Genomic DNA, 13510 nt, shown 5'->3' on the forward strand with positions numbered 1-13510 from the left:
TCATCTGTTGTTTAGACATTTTTTGTATATTAGTATTTTTAAGGTGTGCTGATCATAAACTATAATATATATATATATATATATATATACTTTCAATATGTGGTTTATTATTTGATATTACAATAAAATGTTCTGTCATTACAGTCAAGTTCTTAATTGCTGTTTTTTTTTTGTTTATCAGGGTCATGTACGTACAAATCATATTATGCAATATTACTTTTACAACCAGTGATTGATCTAATATCAATTTACCTATTTTGTCTTCCTCCAACTCTAACTTGTTTTTTTCTCATTTAGAATAAACATTATTGTTAATACACTTTGTCTGTTGAGTAATACCATTGTTTGTGGTACTAAATATGTAATTATGTACACAATACTTATAATTAAATCACTTTTCTACCAATTGATAAAAAAAATATCTTAGACATTAAGATGTAAACATTTCTTGTTTACATGAATTCAATATTTAATGACTTGTTTTAACAAGTTCTGTTACTACAGCTAAATCTTGGCGAAGCAAGAGTGGAGTTGTTGTATAAAAGTGGTATTTTCAGGAACAAAGAAGGGAAGGGATTTTACATAAAGTTTACACATACAGAGGAGACTCTGCAGTTTCTCCCTCTGTATTTCACTCAGGAAGCAACAAAAGAATTTCCTATAGCAACGCTTCCTATTTCACAACAGCTTTTTATTGAAAACACACTTCCTTTTTCACACGCAAACTCCCAGAAACATGATTTCAATCTTTTCTTCTCACTGTCCTGTAGCTGCACACATTACAAAGCAGTAATACAGAGAGTAGTGCAGTGTTGACATCCTTGGTATTCATCTCAGAAACAGTGACATAGTATGTGGAAAAAAATGCAATAAGAAGCAAACCTTGTAAATATACTGTGAATGAATGTATTTTAAACTTTGAGCATATTTATGCAACAACATATAAATGTTAGAAACAGCTAATGTACTATATCTAAAGCTTACTGTTCTTTCTACAGTAGAAACACACATGACTATCTGCTATGCATGAAATATCACTTGCAAACAAGAACCTGTAGTAAGTCTAAATTTTGGGATTTCATCATTATACAACACTGTAACTATACGTTTAGCTTTAATTTGAGTTTTTGCTCATTCCAGACATCTGCATAAAAAAAGATAATCTTATGATCTTTGATTTTCCGACCCAGATTTCAGCCTGATTGGTCACTCAAGCTTCTTGTTAGCAATCAAAAGGTGACCTGACAACACCACATGTTACTCTCCCATGGTCGTATATGTGTGTGAGTGGTTTTGGCATTTTTTATGTGCTCAATCAAGCCTGTATAACAGCATTATAAATCCAAATCTCTGTCTCTGTGTCACCGGGGTGTGTCAGTTAGGGTTTGATATCCGATAACAGATTTTAGTGGGTCTGGGAAATGAAACAGCTGTTCACCCCCCCCCCCCCCCTTTTTCTTAGACCCATCGCAGACGCTGTCCATCAGCCAGCGCTCCGCCATCAATTATTGTCCACTAACATCTCAGTGTGTGAGTTTGCTCATGGTGGGAGGAAGGGGTGGTGAAAGAGGCAGTCAACCATCTCATTGAGCCAGCAGTGCTAAATTACATTTGTGGGTCAGGATAACAAACCAATAATTTGCCCCTTCTCATCCTTTTTTCATTGAGGAAACAAACTAAAACACAAACACAGCACCTTGCAAAAAGCCTATTTTTTTTACATTTTGGCACAACCAGAAATTTGAATGCATTTTATTGGGGTTTTATTTGGTAGGCCAACGCAAAGTAGGACCTATTTGTAAAGTGAAAGGAAAAATAAACACATTTTTCAAAACATTTGCACAAAATTTAAAGTTTTGATGTCATCAAGACATGACAGTAGTCGAAATAATTGATTGGATTCATCAGGATTTATGGATAAAAATAGTGCCTTGAGATGATTATATATACATAGTAAAGAGAATTGGCCCAAGGACTGAACCCTGTGGTACTCCACAAGTGACCCTAGAGTTAGAAGAAGATTTATTAATAACACAAATAAACTGGAATCTGTCCGATAGATAAGATTTAAACCAGCCTAATGCTTTCCCCTTAATACCTACAGTATGCTCAAGTCTTTCTAGGAGAATATTGTGATCAACTGTATCAAATGCAGCACTGAGATCTAACAGGACAAGTACAGATAGAAGTCCATTATCTGAGGCCATGAGAATATCATTAGTGACCTTCACCAGAGCCGTTTCAGTGCTATGATGAGCTCTGAAGCCTGACTGAAACTCTTCAAACAGGTCATTACTTTGTAAATGTTCACGTTTTAACACATTTGAAAATCATGCATGATTTATTTTATATTTGCTTCATTGTGTTGTTCTGTCACATTAAATCCAAATTAAATGCATTAAAGTTTGCAACTGTAACATGATAGTATTTGAAAAAAATTCTGAGGGTATGCAAACCTTAATAAGGCAATGTACACACATGTGCATCTTTGTTTTTACGACACAATCTGGCGTGTTGGAAATTTATGTTGTTCATTTTAAATATAACACTCACAGCAAACCTTTAAGCTAACACGATTTTTACCCCAGATCATCAACAAGCCTTAAACAACCTTTTAAAGCTTTGTTGGAAAGTAACGGCAAACCAGAAGGTCACAATGTTCAGAAAATGTCCTCCATCCCTTAGTTTAGGTGTCAGATTTGCACACATTTATACTCCTATACAAAAACACACAAGCAAGGGATAATTCTTGAATCTGGTTTTGTTCTCATGGTAGATTATTCTAGTAATCTGCTGCCTGCAGATACTAAATCTGCCAGCTTCAGCAAATGGGATTTTACTGGAAGGAATTCAGTCCATCCATCCATCCATCCATCCATCCATCCATCCATCCATCCATCCATCCATCCATCCATCCATCTCTACACCAAACTGAGAAAAATGGGATTTTCTCCTGCAAGTGTTTGTGTCTTCCTCCATTTCCCCCAATCTTCCTTTCGCTCACATATCCCTCTATCTCTGCCAGACTGTGAAAATAGGATTTTCCTTGGAAGTAACTCCAATTATTATATCACTTCCTTCCTTCTGCTCCATTCTCCTTCTCCCTCTCGCTTTTCCGCCCCTATAAATAGAAATCCAACCCCAACAGTACATTTGTTTACTGGTAACTCCCTCCGTAATTCACACCATCAAAGCAGTAATCCCACAACTTGGTTATTTTCACATTCTGGTTACAGTAAATTGAGATACTTTTCAGAATCTGCAGCTGCAGCACATCATTTGCTGGCGCTCATGTTAAAGAAACACATCACACCCAGACTATAATTTTCTTTTCTTATACAGTGCCGAAAACAATGTTTTCATGCGGCATCTCCAGTTGTTTCACTGATTAAGACTTCAAAGAACTACATAGATTTTTAAATCCATATTATTCCATTTGAATGTTTTGAATGTAAAATACTTTTTTAGACCAGGAATATTACCAAATTGAAAGCACGAGTCATAAATGTTTCTATATGCCAATGCTATCTTGTCTCTTGATGGGATTTGAATTCAGTTCAGTTACATTTCAGTTTACTTATAAGGAGCCAGTTCACAACCCGTCATCTAACTGCTTTTTACAAAAGAAATTTGAAGTCAATTCATTCTACTCATACAGACAGATTCCAAGTAAATTACATACATTCATTTCAATGGATCCCAGTTATCAAACAATGCAGTCAGGTTAAGTTTATTATTCAGATTGGTTAAAAAAAGTTTTCTATCTAAGGAAACCCAGCAGGTTGCATTGAGTCATTGACTTGCACCATTCCCACCCCCTAGAGGAACATGTAGCGACAATGGATAGTTGCTTGCATCGTGTAGTTGATTTTTCAGCATACCGTGCATGCATATGGGGACAGTGGAGAGGAAAACTTCCCTTTAATCAAGTTGATATCCATCATGCTTGTGCAAATTCTCAGTTATCCGGGTCATGGCAACCTCTCTTGTCATCTGCAGCTCAGTCCCCCTCTTCTGCTCTCTGCGTACCTCCTCTCCTAAAATCCATGCTCACACCCTTCCTCCAAGCCACACCAAACTTCTTATCAGCTGATTGGAACAACACTCAATGCTTCATACTTCTCCTGGACAAACTAAGCCAGTCCTTCATCCACCTTACATCTACTTTGAGATTCTGTCGGCTGTTAATCTCTATTTTCTCTCCCTCAAAGGAGCAGTGAGATAAGGTGAACAGATCCCTGTAACAAATGCAATAACATAACCTGTCTAAACCATTGATTTCTGTTTCTGATTGATTTCCTGAATGCGTGTTAAACAGCTTAGTAAACACTTCAGATATGAGAATAGCTCTGACTGCAAGATAGAATAGAGTATAACATGGGCAATACAGGATAAACAGTTTGTAAAAGCCTCTTCATATTGAATGAAACTTTTTTGAAAGGAAAAACATTATTAAATGTTCCTACATTAAATATGTATAAAAATAAAACCTATTTTGAATTTATAACTTACAGCAATGCAGTGTTAAAGGCAGACTAGGTTTCATGCAGCCAATGAGAGTCTTCATTTCAATCACTGAGTCTTGAGAACTGACTTGGACCTGAAAAAAATGACTTGCGAATATTGAGTTCTTACAAACAGAAATATTTCTGAATAAATCTTGGGAATGTTAGAGGGAATAGGATACAAACAGCTCAGAAGGGAACTTACTGATTTTTTTCTTTGTTTTTTTTTTTTTTTTTTTGCAACAAATCAATGATTTTGACACAGTTTTAGGAAAGACTGGAAACAATCAGCATACCCGCAGAAAGTGCTGAGAATTAAAAGTTTCCCTCACACTCGTTTATCATGGATGTTCTAGATAATTAATCAATTCACACTTGGCTTCTTTTTTCCTGGATTCGGTGCAAGGTTGCCGGGGAAGTGCAGAAATTTGTACGGCTTCAGTGATTTAAACATTTTTCTTTTTCCCGAGGTGTAATTTTTAATATTGGTTTACATGTTGTTCTGTGGTTTTTGACAGCCGATAAATCTTTAAACCAAATGGAGTCCAAAAGTGGACTTTTAAGTTTGTATTCTATCATGTTTAGTCATATACCGATGCCACAGAAAATCACGTTGACTGGAAAATCTTTTATTTTGCAACCTGACAGATGCCTTATCTGGTATGTGTCTCATTTATCCTGGACTGTCAAACTCTTGCCTTATGGAGTTTTAGTGCCCCTGCATTTTTATTATTTTGCCACCCTTCCCCTTCCTTACTCTGCCTACTCCTTTAGCTATAATTCTCTTTCCCAAATCCTATATTTGTGGCCGCATAAAGGTCAAAGTATTTTTCATTCCAGCCATCTGTAGGAGATGGAAATGTCATCTGTGTTGTATATGAGCTTCAGTAAACCCTGAAACTGAGCTCCACGTCTTCTGCAAGAACAAGTCTGACAAGACCTGCAGGTTTTGGTCGGTCCAGATCAGAAAGATGCTAACTGGGCCTCAGTGTTTGTAGGACCAATTAGAAAATTATAAACTACAGCTACTTTAAGCATTAATGGCTTGTGTTGGGTTTATTTTTGTGTTTTCTTGGGTTTTTGTGCCATAGAGCTACACATTTTCTTAAAGAGAAATTCTGAAAAGTATGGCCTGCACATATTCTTAGTCACTTTTACTCAGATTCTGGTAAATAAAATGCAGTGCGATCATCTCAAAACCAGATTAATTAGTAAATAGGCTCCGGCTCTGTGTGAGTTAATCTCAGACCCGTTAATAAACAACCAGCATCATGAAGACCAAAGTTGTTTAAAACAGATGTATGAACATCCCATTGAACACTGTTTAATCCATCACCTAAGAATTGGAATGGGTGTGGCACAACAGCAAACCTACAAAGACGTATATCTGTCCACCAAAGGGGCATTATTCAGAGAAGCAGCCAAGACAAGAGCCCCACGCTAACTTTGGAGGAGCTGTAGAGATCCAAAGCTCAGGGAATCTATTGATATGACTTTCATTCATTCTCTTTAGAAACTAGGCCTTCATGAAAGAGTGACAAAAAAGGCATTGTTAAGTGGTTAGAAAGTGCTTTGGTCAGATAAGTATTACTTTGAACTTTTAAGCCTACATGCAAAATTCTGTATGTGTGACAGAAGTCTAATACTGAACGTTACCCTCAATGTGCTGTTTGCACTGTGAGAAGTGGTGGTGGCAGTGTCATGATGTGGGGTTAGCATGCTTTCCTTCATTAGGAGGCAGGTCAGAGTTGGTGACGATGGATAGAGGCAGTTAAAGGGCAGTCCTGGAAGAAAATCCATGAGTTGCTCTAAAAGACTGGTGCCTGAGGTGTAGGTTAATCCTCCAGCTGGATAACGACCCTAAACATGGAGCTGGAACGGCCAAGATCAAAGCCATTTCAGTCAAAGTCCAGATCTAAATCCAGTGGAAGATTTGAGCATTGCTATCCACAGATGCTCTCTGTTCAGTCTGACTGAGCTCGGACTAGTTTGCAAAGATGATCTTAAAAACAGCGTATTCGTAGAGAGTTTAACCCTAATAGAGGTTGTTCTACAAAGTGACACTTGAGCAGAGTTGGAAACAAATGTGCATGTGCCTCTTCTCATAATTTGATTAGCATAAAAGTTTTGAAAACTATTTAAAAATTTCATTGGACGTACTTTGTGTTTTCATTAAATGTGTGTGAAAGATAAAAATGCGAAAAGGATTCAGGGGTATTGATACTTTTCTTCGGTGCTGTAGATCAAATAAAGCAAAACAGTAACAAAGCTCCTATTTTCTATCTTGTTTGCGTGTATGTTTTCACCTGATTACAACATTACACAACAGTCAGCTCTATTCAGTGTGATTACAGTCAGGATTAGCATACAGAGGGCAATGACAAAGGAAGTAGTGCCCTAACTACTCCTCTGTTTCTTCTTCTGTGAAAAGGAGGAAAACATAAAAGAGAAATAGGCGAACGGGAGATCTTAACAAAAAGATGTTTTTATCAATGACTGTTTAGACAAAAGGCCGAGCCAGGACGCGAAAAGCAGGAAATAAAGTGAATTAAAGAAGTGGCAGATGCTGTAACACGACACACAAGCCCACTTGCACCGGTACAGTCTGGGTAATGAGCTCTCTGCGAGGTTAGAGGCCATTTAATCAGTGTTGGGTTTCCCAACCCCTCGTTTTGTCATGATCAGATGCCGCCCCGTCTCGGCAGGTTTTTGTGTTAAGCCGTTAAGTGATAACGTTATCAGTTTGTGTCACCTAAGGCAAACAACACCCCCACCCACACAAAAAACAACAAAAAAAGAAGGTTGCCTTCCTTGGCCAAAGAGATCCGCTCCTTAACACTGTGACAAACTCAAACATCTTGCCTCAGGTTGTTGGTGGAGACAATTTGATTAGGTAAAAGAGGATAAGGACGAGTTTTGCATCCTGTCTTTCAGAGTATGTCTCTGTTTGCTTCTTTCTAACTCCAGTGTTACAGTTGGGTGACTTGCACATAAACAGGCCTGTCTTTTGTTTCTCGTTAACAATGCCACCATAGATGTGGGTGAACTGTCTCCAATGTGAGGGAAGTGGCTCGTGAAGTCTTTTTTTGTGCGTTTATTTGCATGACGCTTTAGTACAGTTTGCTCTAAATGCTAAAGTGCAGCACATTGACCGCGGTCACTAATTGAAAATTGGTTGAACTATTGAACTGAGCTGAGCCTGAAAAAAAAAATTCTCAAATGTTTAAGAAAACAGAAGAAAACAATGGGAGGAGGGAGTGGCCTGGATATCCTCAAAGGGAAAAGTGGACTGTAAAATGCCCCCCCCCCATCTCACCCCATCACCCTTCACAATCTATCTTGTCAGAGGGTGACTGACAGCGGTAAACATAACAATTCAGCTGCCAAAAATTGTGTACTGTAGCTAAGGCAAGTTGAACCTAAGAGGAAGTCTCCACTCATCCCTCGTTTTTCTGACTTTAGTTCCAAGCAGCCAGTAATCTTAAGTAATCTTTTAAAGTGATTTCAATCAATAGTTCTAAGGGCTTTGTGTGCTTTTTCCAGTAATTTTAGTCCATTTTTTTTTTTGCTTGAGCCATTTAAGTAAGTAAAGAACAAAAACTTAATAGCACTTTTAAAGACATAAAACCGGTCAGGTCGGCCATTAGTGCCTCAGGGTAACCCTCCATCTGATTTAAGAAACTTTGTTGAATGTACATTGTATGTATAATGACAAATAATGCACCTTGTTCCTTATTAAAGATATAAAACATATTTAAAAATACATGTTCTAGACAAGTGGATTTAAAAAGGGTTTAGAGCCGCCAAAGAAAAGGCTCCTTTTGTTTTTAGCTTTACATTGGGAGGCTGTCAGCAGGCCCTGATCACAGGACCCCAGGGATGATGGGGACGCATGGATGCAACAGTCCTCAGATATATAACCATGAAGAGCTCTCCAAGTCAGAAGAAAATCTTGAAATGCACTCTAAATTACACTTGGAGGCAATTTAGTTGCATTAGCAGTGGAGTCACGTGTGAGAATTTGGATGATTTTGGCAGAAGCCTGGCAGCAGCATTCTGAATGGTATGCAACCGATCTAGGGAGATTTAGTTTAAACATGAATTATTCCTATGGGTTATTCTGCTATAAAGGGGCTCCTAAACTGCAGGGGGGAATCAGTGTTGTCTTTGCATGAACCTTAACAGAGTAATTAATTATTAACAATGCTAATAATGTCAATATTAGAAATGTGACTATCAGAGGCATAGTTTTGAGAACAATACAAAAATAAATCATATTTTCAATGACAGTTATTGTTTGTTTTTTGCCCTACCTGACCGTTCTTGGCCATTACAGCTTATAAATAATCAATATTTCTGTAAAAGGGACAAAAACACTTGCTTCATCCCATTTTCAAACATTGTGAAGTTGTAGAAAAAGCAAAAATAAACATTATAGGTTCAACAAGCACGTGTGCACATATTGTTAGAAAAGCATCAAAACGTTGCTAGTATGGTTAAAGTAATGCTACTAAAGGTTAGCACTAACCTAAAGGCTAGGAGTCATGCTAATGATTAGCATTGATGCGGTAATAATTGGACGTACAGGACTGAACTCTCACCGTTCCTTTCCCTATTTATGCCCCAGATTTCCTGTGGATGTCAGACTCCTGCAGAAAAACTCTGCAGTTGTCGGGTCTCTAGGGGTTGGTCAAGAAGCTGATAACAAAGAACTGGTGGAGCGCTCTGTGGCATTTCAGGAGAAACAGAAATATGTCAAAAAAGTGGAGGAGTACAAACACCTCAATGTTCACATAGTATTTACCCAGTGATGGAGCAGATTGTGCTTCCCTAAGTTTGTTGTGGATGGTGCGATCTCTTCTGCCCACACCTCCTGCATCAGAGCCAGAGACTTGAAAGCTGAACAAGCTGATAAAGAAGGCTGGCTCTGTTCTTGGTACGGTTCTGGAACGTCAGCAGTTGGTTGTAGAAAGTAGAATGCTTCATAAAATGAAGAACATAATGGACGGTTTGCTTCCTGCTGACACCTTGTCACATGTCGAGGTGCCCATGAGCAAGGCACTTAACCCCAAGTTGCTGAACCATGCTAAGTATTAGTGTATGAATGTGTTAGCGACTGCAGCTGTGGCTATCGCCTAAATGTCTTGAGTGGTCAGTATGACTAAAAAAAGCGCTTAATAAATAAATAAACAACTTTTACCACCTCTATCTGCAGTAATCTAAATTAAGTTTTAAGCCTAAAGTTATCAATATCCTGTTTGAAGGGATTTGCATATTGTTTTGTGTTAACCATTTCCCACCTGCTGTAACATTTCAATTACAACACTCTGATGAGTAGTCACAAAGTGGGCCTGACTTCACTGCAGAACCCGACATTTCCCCACCGAGAACCGCTAAGCTGCTAACTGCTGCTGCTGCGCTACCAGCTGAGTAAAACATCAAGAGGGGACATCCTTATCTATCAGCACACACAGAGAAAAACAGGGAAGACATGGATGAAGGAACAAGGCGGTGGGTAAAAAATTACAGTAACAGAGAGAGTAAATGACACGTTGTGAAAGCAGGGGGGTTAAGGAAATGGTACTGGATGAAAGAGGTGTGCAGATGGAGATAGTTGTGGACAGCTCAGTCTGGGAGAGGACAACAAAACCTGTTAAGAAGTTGGCACAGGTGACATCTGTTGATACAAGGCTTTGAATGTCACGTTTTCATTTTTTTAAATACTTGAATGATGTGGACAGCTGTCACGTTTTGCAAGGTGAAACAAAATACTCTCTGTCGCTGAATCCAATGCTGTGGTCTAATGCAGAACATTAAAATCCCAACCTGCAATTTTTAATATAAAACACTGAGGCACGTTTACTATTCATCAGATTTTCTTTTTAATACTTTAATCATCAGTATTTCTTAGGTGTACTACCTGACCCACAGCAATGGAAAAAGCTAGGATGAAAAAGTCCAGCTCAATCTGGTTTAGGGTACTAGACTTCTGATCCACATCTTTATTGGGGAATTGCTGGAAGGGAGAGTATACTGAATGCGTTGGACAAGTCACCAATCCATCACAAGGAAATTAAGGACACATACAAGTCAAACATATAAATCAGGAGCTTTATTGATGAGATAATATAATAAGAAACTTTTAAAACAACTCACCACAAGGACCAGAATGTATACCTTGCTAACTCTGTTCATTGTTGTGTGGAGTTGGAGTTTACCCCTCTTTGAAACAAGACCTTGGACACAATCTGGAAGCACTTCTGGCTATGATGCAAACCAAAAAGAGCAACAAACACAAAGGTACTTTGGAAAAAGAAAACTCAACGTTTGTACCAGGAGCCTTCTTGCTTTTCTGTGCTATCCACTGCTGGAGAAGTAAGGAAAGTAAAGGAACAATATGCACACACAGACCAATTCAATTCAATTCAATTCAATTCAATTTTATTTATATAGCGCCAATTCATGAAGCATATCATCTCGAGGCACTTTACAAAGTCAGAATCAGTCAGATTATACAGATTGGTCAAAAAATGTCCTATATAAGGGAACCAGTTGATTGCTTCAAAGTCCCAACAAGCAGCATTCACTCCTAGAGAAGCGTAGAGCCACAGGGACAGTCGTCTGCATTGTACATGGCTTTGCTGCAATCCCTCATACTGAGCAAGCATGAAGCGACAGTGGAAAGAAAAACCACCCATTAGCGGGAAGGAAAAACCTCCAGCAGAACCGGGCTCAGTATGAACGGTCATCTGTCTCGACCAACTGGGGGTTAGAGAAAACAGAGCAGAGACACAACAAGACAGACAAAAAAACACAGAAGCACACATTGATCTAGTAATCTGTTCTACATTAGATGGTAATAGCGGGTGAGCCGTCTTCTCTGGATGATGTCACAGTTAACAGAACGCCAGACCAGGTGTACCTACTATGAAGGAAAAAGAGAGAGAACAAAAAGTTAAAAGCTGAAATGACGACTGTCAATGTAATGCAATGCAAAACTGGAGAAAAGTAGAATTTAGCAGAGTGAGAGAAATAGACCCTGATGTCTTCCACCAGCCTAAGCCTATAGCAGTACAACTATAGAGGTAGCTCAGGGTAACATGAGCCACTCTAACTATAAGCTTTGTCAAAAAGGAAAGTTCTTCTAAGTTGGATTTAGTTTAGTGATGAATGAATGATTTGATCTGTGGTGTGAGCATGAGTGGAGCAAAGGGGTTTCTCAGAGGGTGCATTCTTGGACACCTTGACTGGTGAAAGTTTACTAAAGGTTGCATTTTGGGTTAGCATGACGATTGGAAAAAGCGGACCTGCACCCTCTGGGTTAGAGTTCAACTGCCTTGGTGTCTTGTTTAGGAGTGATGGTAGAATAGAACTAGAGATAGATGGATTTGAGCTGCATCTGCAGTAATGCTCCGGTCTGTTGTGGTGAAGAAAGAGCTGAGCCAAAAAGCAGAGCTCTTGATTTGCTTTTCCAGCTATGTTACGACACAAGTTATGGATCATGAGCGAAAGAATGAGATCCCAGATACAAGCGGCCATAATGAGCTTTCTCCAGAGAGTAGCCAGGCTCAGTCTTAGAAACAGGATGAGGAGCTCTGTTATCCCGGGGGAAGCTCAAAGTAGAGCCGATGCATCTCCAACACCTCACATCGCCTCACACTGCATGTGAATGACCGTCATCAGCTGCACGGTGGGTTAATTGTCCACTGTGAGCTGTCATTAAGAGCAAAGACTACTGTTTTCAGAGTTGTGACTTGGACCTGAAATAAAATGTTCAGCAGGGTTTTCACTGGATAATCACCATTTGTATAAGTGGTGGCACCTAAGGGAGAGAATCAGTCCTGTCAGCGTTGATTAAAGATACATTGATGTTATTTCTGGCATTATGGCTTCAGAAACCATGGAGTAGGAGTTCAGCTCATGTCCCACGATGATTCATGGGTGATTCATAGGTCAGAAACATCATTTCTCCTCTAGTACCATACCTCCATAGACTCTGGTACTGTCTTTCAACAAGGCAAAGCCCAGTATAGTTATCTATAGAGTGGCAGTGCCATACAGAGGTCTTTCAGTGGCCAACCCCAGCCTCTAATCGTGCTCCAGTTGAACAGATTTATCTGTAGCTACAACAGCGTTGGAGCCCGATCGGCCAGGGAGAGGATGTGACTTAGTTTCATAAATGCTTGTATCCAGGCTCAATAGGATGCAACAATCTAATTATTCGGGATTACCCGTGTCTCTATGCTGCCGGCTCCTTTATACGTTTTAATGGATATTGCAGCCCCAAGGGATTTATCGATACATCCAGCTCACAAGACAAAGTTGAAGTCAAATCACTTCACTGACTCCTCACCAAATGAGGCAGCCACGGCGCCATGTCGGCCAACTTGTGCAAATGTAAACTGTCGTTACGGCTCAAGTGTGTGAGGTGGCGAAAACAGTCGATCGCGATGGCCAGCGGATTTAAAGCAAAGCCAGAGAAAGATCATCTCTGTGTGGTGCAGCAGATCTCATCCACATTATGTCTCACTATTAACACACACTGGAGGAGAAGTATAACTTTAGGACGATCACGTTTTCCCAGATCGGCGCAGTTCAAAGATGACAATTAAAAGACAAACAACAAAGAACAGCTAAGGATGAATACATCTAGACTTTAAAGTTCTTTGAAAGAGAGCAGACTTTCTTCACAAACCCCACACATTTCTAACAACCGAATGGGATTCCTTAAGACTTTGTCCAAACCAGTGTATCTGTTTGTGTTTGTGTGTCTCTGCTGTTGTGTATTTATTTGTCCCTTTCTGGCACTTTGATGTCCTTGCTAATAGCTGAATGGATATCCTGCAGTCTCCACAGGCTGGACTGTGATTATCGCCACTGAGCTCTATACCCACGTGAGCGCAGCCGCAGATATCTCTGAGTATGTCAGTGAAGCCCACATTAACTATTGACACTCATTTCCCATAGAATCCCATACAATCTGCTTAACCAGTAGCGCTTATTGA

The sequence above is a fragment of the Fundulus heteroclitus genome, chromosome 7, assembly GCF_011125445.2.
Source record: "Fundulus heteroclitus isolate FHET01 chromosome 7, MU-UCD_Fhet_4.1, whole genome shotgun sequence".
Lineage (NCBI taxonomy): Eukaryota > Metazoa > Chordata > Actinopteri > Cyprinodontiformes > Fundulidae > Fundulus > Fundulus heteroclitus.